The following is a 16,620-nucleotide window of genomic DNA, read 5'->3' on the forward strand; positions in this document are numbered from 1 at the left end:
CTGACACCATGCGGACTGTGCGAGTCTATCCCCCAGGTTTGGGTTGTGGGTTATGGGTATCAGTGGGCTCGGTTTGGGCGAGATCCGTTGGTCGTTCCGCAGCTTGTCCCAGTGTTTGAGCGTGTGTGCCACTGGTGAGTCAACCCCTAGGGTGGCCTGTGCTGTCTCTTCCCTGTGCCACAGCAGTGTGTGTAGTTGGTGGTCCGTGGAGTCTCTCCACAGTTGCACCCATCGCTTGTCGGGAGGGGCCACATGGAGCTCTCTTATTCTCTGGAGGATGGTGGCTTGGTGGTACTTTCGAATGTCCGGCATAGCTAGCCCTCCCCAACTTCTCGGGAGGCAGAGTCTTTCATAACTAATTCGTGCTCTGTCCCCCTTCCAGACATATTGTATGAGCGCCGTCTTTAGTGTCTTGAAGAACGCGGGAGGTACCATTTGGGGTGCCGCGTGGAAGAGGTATAAGATCCTGGGCAGGATGTTCATCTTAATTACCGCTATCCTCCCCAGCCATGATATGTGTGCATAGCTCCATCTCTTCAGATCCCACAGGACGGTGGTCAGTAGGGGTTGATAGTTGCACGCATAAAAGCCTTGTGCTTTATGTGTGATCCACAGTCCCAGGTACCTCATACGATCCCGGCACCACCAGTGAAAAGGGAATTGTCGTCTCAGTTGTGTGCATTCAGTTTCGGGTACCATGATGTTTAGGATGTCGCACTTTGTGAAGTTGAGTTTCAGTCCCGAGATGCGTCCATACTCATCAAATTCATCAAGTAGTCGCGGGATGGAGTTTGTCGGGTCCCGGAGGAAAAACAGCAAGTCATCGGCGTATGCGGCGACTTTATGTTCGTGCGATCTGACGTTGAGGCCCGTGATCCCTTGGTTTTTCCGAACGCGATCTAGAAGCGGCTCCAGGGTGAGGGCAAATATGAGTGGGGAGAGCGGGCAGCCCTGCCTTGTGCCGTTTTGAATGTCAAAGCTGTTCGTGAGGGCCCCATTCACTCTGACTCTAGCGTTCGGTCCACTATACAATGCGGTGATCCATGTGAGCATACCCAGTCCTATGCCCATCTTGCGTAGCGCCTCCGTCATAAAGTGCCAGTCTACTCTATCGAAAGCCTTCTCGGCGTCTGTGGAGAGTAGGAGTATTTTCGTCTTCGTTAGTCTGGCCAAGTGTTGTACTGCGAAGAGACGGAGGGTGCAGTCCCTAGCTTCTCTACCCGGTATAAAGCCTGTCTGGTCGGGGTGTATGAGTCTCTTCAGGTGCGTTTGAAGTCTCGTCGCAAGCACCTTGGAGAAGAGTTTTATGTCGGTATTAAGGAGTGATATTGGGCGGTAGTTACCTACTTGTTCCGGGCATTTGCCTGGTTTGGGGATGACCGTGACTATGGCGGCCAGAGATTCCCTGACGAATTTTGTTCCATCCCGCAAGCTGTTGAGGGCCTTAGTTAGGTGGGGTATGAGGATGGATCCGAATTTCTTGAGGTATTCCAACGGGAAGCCATCTGGTCCTGGGGCCTTTCCGGTTTTTGCTACTTTCAGTGCCATTTTAATTTCTTCCTCGGTGATGGGCGCATCCAATGCTTCCGCTTCTTCCTGGGTGAGGGCGTCCGGTTGAAAGCTCTCTAGGTATCGTGTTGTATCCGCCTTCCTCACATTCCGGACCGAGTCTTCCTCGTCCCCCCGTATTTTGTATAGCTGGGTATAAAACCTGTGAAATTCATTTGCGATGTCTTCAGGGAACTGGGTGGTTGTGCCCCGAGTTGTGCGTATGGCGTGGACTTGCGCTCGTCCCTGTTCACCTCGTAGCATCCGTGCCAGTAGTCTTCCGCCCTTGTTGGCATGCATGTAGGGTCGGGTGTTACTGGCGTGTTTGCGTTCAAGTAGATCAGAAAGTTGTCTTCTATGTGCGATCAGGTCCCTGTAGGTCTGGTCCTGCTGGTCTCGTTTGTGGGCCATTTCCAGTTCTGAGATCTTCCGTGCCAGGTCGGCAACCTGGTGGCCATTTGGATCAGGTGCCCCCTGATGACGCTTTTGTGCACCTCCCATATCGTCATATCCGAGATCCCCTCTATTGCATTGTCGGCGAAGTAGTGGTTGAGGTGTTCCGTGATTTGGGTCTTGAGAGGCGTGTCCGTCAGGAGCGCGTCATTGAGCCTCCATGAGATTCTGGTGGGTCGGTACAGGGGCGACAGCATCGTTATCTGTGCTGCCCCATGGTCTGACCATGGTGTGGTGAAGATGTCCGCTCTTTGCAAGTATGAGAGACCCTTCTGTTGGATAAAGAGGTAGTCTATACGGGAGTACCTGTCGTGAATTGTGGAGTAGTACGTGTAATCCCGATCATCGGGGTGTAGTGCTCTCCATGTGTCCACAGTGTTCGTCGGAGAAAGCTAGCTTGCCCAGTGTTGGGCATATAGACCGTGGCTATTGTGTATGTTTTCCGCGCTATTTCGCCTTTGATGAAGAGATATCATCCTCCTTCGTCAATCATCGTGTCCGTAGGAGTGAATTGTAGGTGGGCGGCAAGGAGTATTGCGGTTCCCCCCTTGCGTGACGTTGGATGATTGCTAAAGTAGTTGACTGGGTAATTCTTGTCCTTAAGTAGGGCGTTTGAGACCGCTCTGAGATGGGTCTCCTGTAGGAGGGCAATGGAGACCTGCTGTCTCTTAAGGCTCCGTAATAGGTGTGTTCTTTTTTCTGGGGTGTTCAGGCCCCTGAAGTTTTGATATCGAATCACCAGGGGAGCCGGTGTGTACGCCATGTGTGGTCTGTCTTCGTCCGTCAGGGGTGTTGGTATTCCCGCTCCGACCCTAATCTGCTGGTTCTGTCGTATTGAGCCTGAACCGGGTGGGCCTGGGCGTGTCTCGGCGGGGCCCCTCTTAGTTAGGTGAGGTTGGTGCTAGGGCGGATTGGGTCGGGGGGGGGGGGATGGGGGTAGCGTTGTCGTGGTGCGTTAGCTCTCGATGAGGTAGTTCCTCAGAAGGAACGCTAGTGTGGTGTAGTCTCCTCTAGAGGTGTGGGTGATTGTGTGTGTTACCCTGAAATGGGGAAACCCCGTGTAACTGGGCGGTCAACCAGTGCCGTACCCCCGTTCTACAGAACAGGCTGGGCGTCGGCAGTGGCACCCCCAGTAGGTTCGTCTACACGGGTGTCGGTTCCGGTGGTGGCCTAGGGCCCAATGGTGTGTCCTGCTACTGCAGTGTTTGGACAAGTGGAATGTGGGTCAACCCAAACATGTCAGGAGTGTCGTCAGTCCCACTATTATGGTCTTAACTGTAGGGCACTGTGTTCTGGTATGTGTTGTGCTAGCGTGAATCCATGGTAACGGGTTCGTGAGTTGGAGCACCCAGTACTCCCAGCAGTTCCCCCGTCTAGCAGTTGGCCCCTCGGAGGGATGACAGTCGTCGTGGTCGGGCGCTACGTTGGGCTTGAGGTGCATAACCTCCGTGAGTTGTGGTCTGCGTGTGTACACCACCTTCCAGGCTCCCATGCTGATATGCGGTGGTGCATGGTGTGGTTGTTGCCGCCATGGGAGCAGCGTGGGGAGTCACATGAACTTCAGGTGGGTTACCCCTGGGTTGTGTCGCTATCTGTTTCTCGTGGGTGTTCCTGTGGCTTTCTGGTGGTGGATTTACGGGTGGGCCATCATGCCCTCAAATGGGGTCCTAGCATTGGGCCCACTCGTTCGGTGCTGGTGTGTAGCGTGACGGGGATCTCCCCGCCCAGACCGCCGCCCCCGGCAGTGTCAGGCATAAGGGGCGGAGGGGGGGGGGAGGGGGAGGAGGGGAGGCAGGTCACACAATTTGAGACATAATACTTTTCCGTCGTACAGGCAGTTATTTACAACAGTTCTACCATTCTATATCCATAGAGATATCCCCCTGTTCCCGAGTGTGTGTAAGTGCCCATCCGCCCTGCTATGAAACCCGTGCATTTAAGCTATACTGCTGCTTCTGGGGTTCATGTCATTGCCTGATGCCGTGGCTACAGTAGTGTGGCCCTCCATGTCTCACATGTTGTTTTTTATTTTATTTTATTATTTCCCCTCCGCCCCCCCCCCCCTTTTTTTTTTTTTCCACGAATTATACTCTAACCGATATCGTACACATAGTGATCTCCTTACCAGAACTTTATATATGTTCCAGCCAAATGTCCTCTTTAGGAGTTAACTCTTTATTTCCACTGTATATATATATCCTATTCTCTCATCATTAAAAGTTAAGTTTTATATACCTCCTTTGTCATTCCTGGGCAATTTATCATTCTCAAAACAAAGGATCTGTGTTATATAAAAAGGCGCTTAGTTGTGATGTATATATAGCACAAGCAGCTCAACACACGTGCAGGTATCCCAATCCTACACAAATAGATACAAAGAAGGGGTGAACTTGGTGGATAGTACCACCACAAAAAGATTACTCAGTGGAGCGCTAGATTCAATATCTTACCCCTGAAATCAATTGGGTGAATCAAATATCACTTGTATATGACAGTAGGTATGGTGAAGAGCCTGGAGATAGGCTCAAATCACAACAGCCTGGGTATATATGGTTATACCAAACCTCTTCCGGATATACATCTCACGGATGTCTAGATATGTGGAGAGAAAGCATAAAATAGATTTGTATATACTGGGTATCAATCAAGAGCAACAGTGCATGAAAAGTGCTCACCTGAATTAGAGCCTGTTGTACTTGGTGTCACGGCAAGGGTGCATTATTTAGTATTACACTGAAATATTATCCTTTAATGTAATTTGTGTAGTAAATGGCACAAATTACAGAGATGCTATTGCTGAGGTTAACAGGGATTACATCTTTTGAAGCTGGAACCCCCACAGAGGTCAGATGACAGAAGGGGTAGTATGAATGGCATAGGAATGTAAAAAGGATCTTACTATATGGACGGAAAGTAATTAAGGCTCTGCAAGGTGTGAGGTTCTACACTTGGAAAAAGTCTGAATGTCTCTTCATCCATTTGGCATGTACCTTGTAAAGGATAGTTCAAGCATTTGATATGGTAACTGGATTAGTTTCATGAAGATTCTTGTGTTCCAATATCTTATCCAAGTGAAACATTAATACTTACCCACAGGTTAATAATTAAGCCTCATTTTTATTATATTTGGAATGGGACAAGCCCAATCTCTTAATTAAGCCTAAACATGAGTTGCACAACTTAAACCGTGTGGCAGGAGTTGTGATGTCTGTCCTATTGGATCGTGGGCGGGGCGTGCAACATGTCTATGGAATGGGAAAACAATAACAAATTCATAGAGGCAATTATTATTTCTGTGGTGTCACGTTCCGTTCCTGGCTGCGGATCATTCTGGTAATGGCTTCTGGTATCCAGTACTCCTTTTACTATTCTTGTTTAATATTTCTTGGTTTTTGGTTTTCTATTCTGTGTCTGGTTTTCTTTATGCTGGGATTTCTGGGTTCATTCCTATAGTTCGTCCCTGGATTTCCCAGTCTCCAGGTTTCCTTTAAATGTTTGTTTTATTTGCCACACCCTTATGTTTCCAGCTTTCATTATGTGTTAGAGTTCCTGCAGGCAGCGGCTCAAAGCTTCTGTCCTTTCTTGCAGGTAGTGCTATATATGTGTTCTTAATCTGTGGTTGTTTTAGCATACATTAGGCAGTGTAGGACCTGCCAGATATGGGGTACATTGGCGTTGTTGGCAGGCTTATGCAATGTATGATCATATAGTGTGACTAAATCCCCATGATTTCCATATGTAGTACTTAGTTATTTCTCCTCTTGTTTTGCCTATGTTTTCTTGTCGTGTCTTAGTTTGTATATACCTGTCCATGTTCAGTCCTGTCCAGTCATGCCCATGTTTAGTTAATGTTCCCTTATGTATTGTCATGTTCTGGGTTTAGCTTCCTATCCTTCTCTGGTTCTGGGTTCTACTAGTTACGTCTTGTTTTCATGTTTGGTGCCTGTTCTAGCTTTGTCTTGTTTCTAGTACTGGATACACCCTTGCTGCAGAGCCTCCCTATTCAGCTCCTGGGAGGTCTGCATATTTCCTAGCTCCTAGTTCCTTGGATCCGCAGAAGCTGAATCAGGGTTCTGGTTGTGGCTGCACAAACGCTGGTGCTCAACACCAGGGGGCGTGCGGTTACCCTGCACCAGACCCTGCTAATCCACCTCCACGCTGAAGACTCCCACTTCATCAGGCATTATGGGTCCCGGTCCATGCGCCGCCTCCTGGACACTGTGTCTGGGTTCCGGGCACCGGACTACCGCCACCCTGACATGTGGCAAGTACAGTAGAGGAGATAAAACCAAAAGTTTATATTTGGCTTGTTGTTTCTGGAACAAAGGAGGTGGTCACTTAGAATCACTATAGGTACGCCCCTGGGTGAGGTGTGATAATTCCACAGGGTATATCTCCTGTGATCCTGAAGGGTGGTGGTGTACTTGCTTGGGGCCAAGATCTAATTTTGAGTGAGTCACCATCTTTCCTTGGCAGAGACCCCCTGGACAGAAGTTGTACTTTGAAAAAACCTAAGTGAGTAATTAGGACTTCTGTATTTTATCCTTTTTGTTTTTATCTGTTATTGGTGTAAATAATTTGTTTACCATATATTTTTATATGCACTGTGGTATCATCCCCACCTAAGGATTATTTAGGCTTCTCGTCAGGTAGACAGTATATGTATAGTCAGGTGAAAAATAAAATGGCTATAAAGTGTTTTATGCCAAAATATTTTCTTTATTGTAAAGTAATAAAATTAATATCTAGATACTAATTTTATTACTTTACAATAAAGAAAATATTTATAGCCATTTTCTTTTCTTTTTCACCTGACTATACATATACTGTCTACCTGATGAGAAGCCTAAAGAATCCTTAGGTGGGGATGATACCACCCAAGCGCCTACATTGAGCAGTACAAGTCTGCTCTATGTACTGTGAGTAGTATATTTATTCTTAACTACAAAACCAAAATCACTTTTTCTGGCACAAGTTCCACCCCTAGTGAGATCCGACATAGGATATTATACATGTGAGTAATTGGTTTATAATTAAAAATGATAAAAAGTAGTGACGTAAATCACCATACAAAGGATCTTGCAGGTTAAACTGTATTTCCTGGCTAATCCATGTCAGCATCACCAATCGGTTAAGCTCCTCCCTCTCAGCTGATAGGACAGGAATAATAAACTTTGCGTTAACATATATAAGGACCCTCCTCCCCTATACCGGCAGTCACGTATCCAAGCCAAGCAAGAGGTGGGGAATTTATTGATGCTGACATGGATATTAGCCAGGAAAAGAAAATTTACGGTAAGTATTTTTAAATTTTCTGTTTTTCAACTTCGGTCTCAATTGAATTTGTTTGGTTTAGAATCAGAAATTGAGACTATGAGAACTCAGAGAACAGACAAAAGCTTAGAAAAACTAATCTTGCCCACTCAGGTCTCCAAAATGTTTTTGCTCACTGGTGCCATTACGAAGAGAACCTATACTATTTGCATATCAGACTGATCCCACCCATAAGGGCAATCCAGAACCAAAATTCGGAGAGTTCTGTGTGTATGTGAGATAAAGCCACCCCAGACAATCATTTCAGCCTTGTTTGTCAGCAAGGTGTAGCTGATATCCCTTTAGGCACAGTGAGCACAGAGTCCATGATTACCCTTTTTGCTTAGGGCTTTCCCACAGCATCAGAAATGATTCCAAGCTGTTAGAAAAAAAAAAAAACATTTAAAAAATTTACATTGACTTTAATGGTGATATTTGTACATAAATCACGTGAAAGTATTTTTCCCAACAGATTGAAATGACTTCTCATACTGACTAAGACACATTAGATTGAGGCCCAGAGATGGCTTTCTAATTAGATGAGTTGGACAGCTGCCTCAGGCCTCACAGCAGCCTAACTCGCCTTATGGAGGACTGATTTGTCGGGTCACTGGGAGGACGCCTGTTGCCTTGCTCTGTATTCTGCTGGATGCAGGGCCTCTCCACTCAGTCTAACCGCTTGTAACTCTTTCCCCTTCTGCTAATGCTCGCTTTGCAATTATAAATTTAATCTAATGAAGACATTTTTAAACGCACAACGTGTTAAAAGCATTGTAACGAACATATACACTGATCAGCCACAACATTAAAACCACCTGCCTAATATCCTGTAGGTCCCCCTCGCGCTTCCAAATCAGCTCTGATGTGTTATGGCATGTATTCCACAAGACCTCTGGACATGTCCTGTTTTATCTGGCAACAAGACATTAGCAGAATATCCTTTAAAGGAACACTATAGGGTCAGGAACACAAACATGCATTCCTGACCCTATAGTGTAAAAACACATTTTCATGCACTCAGGATGGGTGGACAGACTAATAAATGGTTACAGATCACTCATGCATTTAGAATCTCTTTATATTAAGATTTATGTGTGTATACTATAAGCAGAATATCATTTTGAGTGGTTTGTGTGATGTCACACCATGGGTCAGAGCATTTGGGAGAGCTAAGATTTTGTTTTGCCTAGGTCATCAAAACTTGCACCAACTGGCCATTAACTGAGCCAAGTCTGGCAGTGCAGGGAGCCGATGATTGGATAAAAGCAGTCAGCTGACACTAATAGTCAATGAGCCTCCCCTGCATGGCTTAACACAGCAGGGGAGATGGGAACCAGAACCCTGTGGACCCCGGTAAGATCTCGAGCATTCAGTGGAACCTACCTCTATATCCTGAGCAGCACTTACCTGCTCCTTGTTTGGATTACACCCTCCCCATATAGCCTTTGTATGCGGATTTACAATATATCTTTATTTCTTCTTCCCCTGTTAATGCATATTGCTGTGAATATCTATAAAATAATCTGTGAGGGTTTTTAATATATAGACAGATGGTATGTGATCACATATATAATTGGGTAAGTTTAAAGGCACAATGCACGTGTAATTTGTTTTATAGATGTTCAGCCCCATTTATTCTTCTTTACACTTTATCACTATTTAAATGGTTTACCATAAGAGCCAGCACTAGTCCTTAACTGTAATCTTTACATAAAGGGTTACTCCAACCAATAAAATGTGTTGTAAGAAAACACTGTTTCTGATTATAGAAACCTTTCCTATCTGGTTCCCTGCTCTAAAAATAAATTTAAAAAAAAGCTAACACTCAGTTACCATTAAATTGCTTATGCCAAGTGCTCCTTTTACCCCGATCCTCCCCCATTGCCATTACTCTTCCTTCCTGTAGGGGGAGCTGGTTGTCAGGAAGGATGAGGTCCATGTAAGTGGAGCGCCAAATAAAACTGCTTAATATGTACAGCAGATGAGAGAAAGGGTAAGACAATAGGGAACCTAACCACCTATTAAATAAAATACATATAACGAAATACCCTTAATCTCTGTCAATGTGTGAAATATCGGTCTGGAAGATCACATCTCACAGTGGAATATACTCTTACTAGGAGATAATATACAGATATATGCAAATGAGAAAAATGGTCACAAAAAATGAAATCCAAAAACTGAATGAAACCGACTTAAAAACAAATAAAGTCCAGTGATAAGTCTGTATGGTTTGTTGAATCCGGGTGATCTCCCTGAATGCGGTTATTCCTTAGTATAGCTCCAATTCCATAACCCCTTAAGGACACATGACATGTCATGATTCCCTTTTATTCCAGAAGTTTGGTCCTTAAGGAGTTAAGTGTATCGCTCGGCGTCCCGAGTCAGTAGAGAGTGAAGATGTACTGGATACAGTCGAAGGGGCATGAACTCGATGCTGACTCTCAGTGCTATCGCGGCTTTTTCAATGGATGCGGACTGCATGTTCCTCTCCTCTTATATAGCAACATAATCGTTCAGTTTGCAACATCGCAAATATACAATGTATTCATGATATAATGATTGCACTCTTTTACAATTATTAATACAGTGTTTCAAAACAGGAAACCTTTTTATTTTGATCTTTAGTTTAAAATGTATTAATATTCCCTACATGTTTCTATAGTTACTCCCGGCTGAAATCATTTCAAACTAAACTGTCATTTCCTTAAAATCCACACACACACACACACACATACATATATATATATATATATTCATAATTTGGCAGCAGGCAGGGAATCAAAAGAAAAAGGTATATCAAATATAGTTATAAGGGAATTTGCATATGCAAAAATCCTATGAAATATATGGTAAATAACCTTTACTGTTAACTCCTTTTTCCTATACAGCTCTTGTCAGGCTACAGTTGATACATTTTGGAGCACTTTATATGTACATACAGAGATACATAACTGTATACTTTCACACATGTTATTGCCACAATTTCTTAAAGGGGCCACTTCCTTCTCATAGAATACAATCAAAATAAAAACGAAATAAAAGAGTAAAAGATGTATAAATAAGGAGAAATTAAGAACAAAATAAACACTACCAGATCCAAGTGAATAGGAGCCAAGAGCTAAGAGGGGAGGAAAAAGAGAAAAATAGAAAAAATATTTCTAAGAAGTGATAGAGTGTGCAGTCACTATGGCTGAAGGCTTAAAGGGGGCATAGGGGATTTTAAGATGTGATGGATTGTACAGTCACTTCGGCTAGAAACTTAAAGGAAACATAGGGGATTTAACTAGTTGTCTCAATAACTATCTCTAGCTGTCCTTTTTCTTAAAGGGAAAGTATCACAAATGGAGAAATGGGGATTTAGCCTAAAAATGGCATAATTCAAACTCGGCATTTAGTCCGTTTGGTTGTAATGTATCTAAATTGTAGATCCATTTCCTCTATCCATAGTTGTTATGGTCCCCACCTCTCCAATTTTTCTTCACTTTACATATGGCCTTGAAGTTGAGGAGACTCATATCTGATTGGTGGTATTGCTTGTATTAATGATTGTAAAAGACTGCAATCATTACATCATGAATACATTGTATATTTGCGATGTTGCAAACAACGATTATGTTGCTATATAAGAAGAGAGGAACATGCAGTCCACATTCATTGAAAAAGCCGCGATAGCACTGAGAGTCAGCATCGAGTTCATGCCCCTTCGACTGTATCCAGTACATCTTCACTCTCTACTGACTCGGGATGACGAGCGATACACTTAAGGAATTGGAGCTATACTAAGGAATAACCGCATTCAGGGAGATCACCCGGATTCAACAAACCATACAGACTTATCACTAGACTTAATTTGCTTTTAAGTCTGTTTCATTCAGTTTTTGGATTTCATTTTTTTGTGTGACCATTTTCTCATTTGCATATATCTGTATATTATCTCCTAATAAGAGTATATTCCACTGTAAGATATGATCTTCCAGACCGATATTTCACACATTGACAGAGATTAAGGGTATTTCGTTATATGTTTTATATCAGGAAGGATGGGCTGAGGGGAGGAGATGGGGAGCAGGCGGGGGTCATTCTGCTATTGGTTGTCCTGCTGATATCAGACACATAATTTGCACAAAATTTACCTTAGCCCGGCCGGAACTATAAACCATTTAAACTCTCTATGCTCTATGTTGATGCTGATCGCTGACATTGAAAGCTGACACTATCAGCAGCACCCAGTCTCCGGATTCCTGACTAACACCTCACACATTAAGTGCAAGTGCAGAAGCACAGCCAACACCCTGACCTCCCTGCACCATAACAACTTCATTGTGTTTTGTTATGGTAAGTTGTCCCTTTAAGAAAAAAATTATTATGGAAAAAATAATTGAAAGTCTGTGTTGGCGTTTTCTTGTTCATTGGATATTTGTCTTAAAAGCTCACGAGAAATAATATCTGTTTTGAATAATTGCAGGAAGTAAAGAGGGGGAATATAGACAGTCTAATATAGACTGTGTTCTGTGCTGTTTGGTGGATTCCAGATTTCTGATTATTTTCTGTGTAATTATTTCTATACCATTTAAATACATTGCTGCTAAATAGTACAGATTTCTTTAACTATAGTCTGGACTAGAGCTATGGTTTGATACAGGTTAGGGTTTAGTGATGGGGGGGGGGGGGGGGGGGGAGGGAGACTTTAAAAATGGATTGTTAATACCATGCTGGGAGTCAGACAATGGAATTATCACTGTATCTCATGAGACGCTGACTGACACCTAACTGACACCGCTGACTGACACCTAAGGCTAGACTATTAACACGTTTGTCACTGTACATAATATCTTTTCACACATTTCACATTTATTTAATTGTTTGTGGTGTTCGTTTCTTTCCCTCAAGAGGGATTAATAAAGATTTTTAATTACTACCATTAAGTTCAATTCAAGCTCCATTACTGGCAATTTTTGCAATTTACTAACGGAGCAAATTTATTTTGGGGTAAAATTCTGATTATGGGTGTACTGGTCTCCTTTAACCCATTTCAGTTTTTTCCTTATGCTAAAAATAAAACCTATGTATTATTAAAGAGGACATTTAAATTTACTCTGGCTTTGCTTAGTAGATGAATCCAGATGGCAGAACATAATGTTAAATTATCACTTTTATTCATAGTATTAAAATGAAATAATTAAATACAAACTGAAAATAATCCAAATAAAGAACAACACAGACGGGCTTTCTATGTAAAAGTCTCCCAAATGATCGCAGCAATAGTAGCTCCCCTTCTTTAAGAAACATTCATTCCCCTGAACGCACTGTGACTCCTTGGTTTACACTCGGTAACAATGTAAATAGGATTAGATCTCTGTAATAGCTGCTCAAACTGCACATTATAATATACAGGAACATAGCAGCCTCAGTCTGAATTAATAATCACATTTATATCCATGGCACATTAATTCCTACCCTGATTAATTACCTCCTATTGAAACACACCTCACCATATATATTAACTATGCTGTGTATTCCTTATAAACACTGAGCAATGTGTGTGTGAAGGTAAAGAAATAAGGAAAATCCAAATATTATGAAACAAACAATCAGAGCCTAATCTATAACAGAGCACACAGACACAGAGCTCACTAAGCAGTGAGACTCGCTCTTAGAACTATCTTCATTTACTGGCTCAGCTCTCCCTAATCACATAGATACTGTGTGTATAACGTGCCCGACGCGTTTCACTGTTAGTTAGATCAGGGGAACCGGTCATAATACTCTGCATGTTTAAATACCCCAGCTGTCAATCTGATTGGATGATATTTAAACCCTCTGTGTTTAATGTCCATTACTGATGTCGGGAGGAGTTAGCTGAGATCAAACAATAAATGGTTTATCTAAATTTTAAATAACACAAAAACTCCTCTATTTGTATAGGCCTCATGTTATTCAGTCACTGTAACTGAGAAGGGGTATTCCCAATTCCTCTCCGATTTCGATGCATATTGATTATTATCACAACATACAAAACCTGTATGGCTGAACAATACGGGGAGGGGGAAGGGAGGGAGGGGGGTCAGTCTTCCTCATTGGGAAGGTACATACGTTAATGTTAACACAGATCCCCAAATCATGCTCCATTACAAAGAGGGAGTAGAAGAACCTACTGAGGCCGTGTACAAGCTATTTACACCCCCCAAAACAAGGTGTGCTATTCACAACTGGCAGGGATACTAGTTATACCCCCAGCATCTGGGAGCTTCAACAGTGAACCTAAATCAGGCTTAATAAATACATATATATAATAAAACGTTCCAGGCCCGAGGACACTTGTTCCATTTGCTGGGGTGATAAAAAAAAAAAAATGATGTCTATTTTCTATTCAGTTATGTCCAGTAAAGTGGAAGCCAGTTGATAAATAAAACGTAACATTGAATAGATTCTGGTATAAACCACAGTCCACAGACACACATATACTGATAGCACCACCTATAATAACAATCATGGTTCACCAAGAGGGAGATTATAATCAGGGGTCTCCGCTTTAGATAGAGCTATGAGATTCCTAACGAATAAAGGGGGTTATTAATGGGCACTTTCAGAAAACTCCGGTTAAAGGACCACTCTAGGCACCCAGACCACTTCAGCTTAATGAAGTGGTCTGGGTGCCAGGTCCAGCTAGGGTTAACCCATTTTTTTTATAAACATAGCAGTTTCAAAGAAACTGCTATGTTTATCAATGGGTTAAGCCTTTCCTCAAATCCTCTAGTGGCTGTCTCATTGACAGCCGCTAGAGGCGCTTGCGTGATTCTCACTGTGAAAATCACAGTGAGAGCACGCAAGCGTCCATAGGAAAGCATTGATAATGCTTTCCTATGCGACCGGCTGAATGCGCGCGCAGCTCTTGCCGCGCGTGCGCATTCAGCCGACGGGGCGGAACGGAGGAGGATCGGAGGCAGAGAGCAACCCGCCCAGCGCTGGAAAAAGGTAAGTTTTACCCCTTTTCCCCTTTCCAGAGCCGGGCGGGAGGGGGACCCCGAGGGTGGGGGCAGTGGTGTATCCTGGTTTTGTGCTGCCCTAGGCAGGACAAAACTCACGCGCCCCCCCCCCGCGCCACCCCCGCCCTGCATTCTAAATACACACACACACACACACACACACACACATTCACTGACAGATACGCATACACTAGCTAACAGAAACACAAAGTAACAGACAAACATACTCACTAGCACACACACACAGTCAGACACACACACACAGTCAGACACACACACTACCAGACACACACACTACCAGACACACACACTACCAGACAGAAACACACACTCGCTGACAGACACTCGCTGACAGACACACACACTCGCTGACAGACACACACACTCGCTGACAGACACACAGACTAACAGACACAGACTAACAGAGACACACACGCACTCACCCACATTAACACATTTTTTTTTAAACTTTATTTAAACACCCCCCTCCCCCCAGCCTCCTTACCTCTGGGAATGCTGGGGGGGGGTGTGTCTTCCTCCCTGGTGGTCCAGTGGCTGCTGGGCGGGCAGCACTGGCTGTCGGGCGGGCGGCTGGCTGGCGAGGGAGCACTTCCTCTGAGCACTTTGCTCAGCTCCCTCGCACGCCGCACGCAGAGTAAGGCTGGGAGGCGGAGCCGGAATATGACGTCATATTCCGGCTCCCAGCCTCACTCTGCGGCGCGCGAGGGAGCTGAGCAGACAGCTCACAGGAAGTGCTCTCTCGCCCGCCCGACAGCCAGTGCCGCCCAGCAGCCCGCCGGCATGTCTGTTAGCCGCAAGGCTAACAAGGCATTTGCCCTGGGCATTTGGGGGCGGCGTGTTTTGCCGCCCCCTGGAAAATGCCGCCCAAGGCAAATGCCTTGTTTGCCTCGCGGCTAATACGCCCCTGCCCTGGGTGAGGGCACCCTCAGGGCACTATTGTGCCAGGAAAACGAGTATGTTTTCCTGGCACTATAGTGGTCCTTTAATATTTGGCGAATTTCCAAACTTCCACTGGAGACAGGGACTCTTAACTAAACTGTGATAAATATTAACTTTGTGCGATCGGCCAGAGTCTCGTGCGCTGATACCCGAAACATCTGACCGATCAGAGAAGGGAAATCATAACTAATAATACGGTCATGAACCCACTATCGAAGGGAACCGATCAGAAAGCATAGGGGAGGAAAAGGCTGGAATACAGCCGTGATATAGTAATGTAATCAGATCTACCAGTGGCTAAGCATTTTTTTGGAACCGGGACATAGCCTACCTACACTGAAATTGATAGCCATTGATCATATACCACCATTAAAATGGGGTGGTGATCGGAAGAAAATATTGCTACAGAGGGAATTCTACTGGATTAGATACAACACAACCGAGGGGACTTAATGAGAAATGTTCTCTTTCCATGTTCCTCTAATTGGGGAGCTTGTTACAGTGACTAAGAACATGGACACATATCGGTATATGTGCAGCTCTGGAGCCCACCCTGGGGGACAGGCTTAACAGGTGCAGGACATTTACTGAGTGGTATTGATTATAGGATATTGTTGAATAAGACATCCTGTGAACTAGAAGCGTCCACCCAGGGGGATAGACGCCAGGGTTATCAGTCTGGATGATCTTATGTGTATTGTATATATGCATGACCTTGGGTAGCTACAATCCGATTAAGAGTATTATGTATGAGGGAAATGAATAAATATTTTACATGGATATTGACCACACTATGAGCAATATTTAACTGTAGCCAATGTAGTGGAGTATGCTGGTCAAAGCAGCAAAGTACTGTGAAAGGTTGAGGTTGTATTGATGCTTCTGGGGCCCACCCTGGGGGGTCAAGCCCGATAGAAAGCACATAAACTGCACACAAAAGTATATCACTCCATAAGTTATACTATTTAATCATTTGTGAGGAATCTGGGACCGTGTGAGCCTAGCAGTTATAGATTCCAATAATGGAGCATTGAGGTGTTCACTATATATGGATCTAATTTGTGTTCTCGACTATATATGTAATATTAGTTGACATCCAGGATAGGGTGCTATTCATTTTGAAAAGGAATTATCTCATGCATGTATACTGCCTAGTTCAAGGCTGCTATTGCCGAGCCGGATCCTTGTGATCGGCCATTGATTAAACGGGTCTTACCAGTATGAGTTCAAAGTATCAGGTAAGAGGTAGATTGTCTACCTTGTAAGCCTGATCTAAGTATTAATGTCATGCTTGATATATTTACATTTTTTGATGTATGATTAGAGAATGTAATCAGGTGAAGAATGCAGGATTATT

This window comes from Pelobates fuscus, chromosome 9, assembly GCF_036172605.1.
Source record: "Pelobates fuscus isolate aPelFus1 chromosome 9, aPelFus1.pri, whole genome shotgun sequence".
Taxonomy (NCBI): Eukaryota; Metazoa; Chordata; class Amphibia; order Anura; family Pelobatidae; genus Pelobates; species Pelobates fuscus.